The following is a 1,780-nucleotide window of genomic DNA, read 5'->3' on the forward strand; positions in this document are numbered from 1 at the left end:
TTAATTTCCTGCTTCATATAAAATGCCCTGATATGCATTTTGAGTTTCAGGTGGTGGAACGGGAAGACTCGTCAGGTACGCTTTTATAGTTTACAACATTGTCTTTTCTTAAGCCCTCCACATTGTGCTTACGTACCTGCATATCCGAACAAAACACAAACTTGCATGCTAAATAACGATGTCACCCGGCATGAAAACAAAAACTATCAGGATAGCCACAAATCCATAACCAAAACCAAAATCTAAAATCAACCAAGATAAAATTATAAAACTCACCGCCACAACATTCAAAATATAAAACAACTCAAAATTTAATCACAAATATTACACAAAACAACAACTACAACTAAATTAAGTCGTTTCTATCGGATGATCGGGAATCCCTCAGAGGAGGTAACCTACGGTTGCTAACGAGGCTTCCCACGGTCTAAATGAAATTATGGAACTCATTAAGTTGAGTTTAGTAAATTCATTTGGACTAAGTGAATCCAATAGAAAAAAGTGGTGCCGGAACGAGGGAACTGTGGGATCCTAACCGGTGTCACTCTAATCAACTTTAACATGCCCCAATAAATTTTTAAGGAACTATAACCATAGGGTCACCTGATTTGACATCATAACTGGACACGTTAGAAAACTTAAACTCATCACGGCAAGGAGCTTGGAGCTAGCATAGTGGGCAGCATGGCCATCTTCAATAGTAAAACCTGTCTTTCCCAACTAAACCAATTTTCTTCCTTAGAATTAAACAACAAGCAATAGGATTTCGAGGTTGTCTGCCTAGTGTAACATAAATCATCAAGTCATCTTTAGGCCTTTGAACAACCATGTTGTACAATATAAGCCCTAACTCCTCTTAGGATTTCGATGTTGTCGTCCGTCACGACCTAAATCTTCACATATTCCACACTATTTGTATGATCGTTCCACACAAATGTAAGCCTTAAACTAATAAAATTGGCAGGATGAAACACCTAAATATTTCTCCTCAAAACTGAAAGCAAATCATAGGGTAGACTGAGAAGTCACCAAGGTTCTCCTCCGGATCTATGACATCCCCTAGTTCTTCCTCTTTTGGATTCCAAAAACAAAATGCTCCAAATTTGAGCAAATCCCATTTCACACCTTGTTGACCTCACTTTTGGTTGAGGTCTAGCCTTTCTATTTAGTAGCATACGATCTAGCCATAGGACTTTCCTATTGACTATTCTTAGAAAACTATAAAAGGCACTCTCACCATTAGAAATTCTAAACTCCTCTTTACTCAACTTGAAGTTCTACATATTGATCCTAACCTCTAGCACTTAGTAGGTGGGGTCACTATGGGGGAGCTTAAGAGGAGTTCCTATAGGACTGTTGGACCTTAGGGTTGGCCATGGGTGTTGTTCTAGAGCTAAGGCACTCACCAACAATCACCTCTCTCACAATCACTCACAATTCCAAACCCAAAATTTTCTTGACCTTGATCCATTGATCCTTTGGGAGACTCATGTAGATGGTCCCCTAAACCCACTAGCCCTAGGCTAGGGTTTAGCTAAGACCAGTACATAGAGGACCTAAATGAGGATTCCATTGGTCCATGACTTATTTATGGTGGTTGGCACCCCAACTCTACCAAAATGCCCAACTTAGCCTTTTGTCCCTAAACCCCCAAATTACCTAAGTACCATTGGGACCCTAAATTTGACCAAAATTCTCAAATTTATCCAAAATACCCAAATTTGTTCAAAATTATTTCAAGCCTTTTGAAAATACCCAAATTACCCAAAATAATATAATA

The sequence above is a fragment of the Phalaenopsis equestris genome, unplaced genomic scaffold (assembly GCF_001263595.1).
Source record: "Phalaenopsis equestris unplaced genomic scaffold, ASM126359v1 Scaffold000504, whole genome shotgun sequence".
NCBI lineage: Eukaryota > Viridiplantae > Streptophyta > Magnoliopsida > Asparagales > Orchidaceae > Phalaenopsis > Phalaenopsis equestris.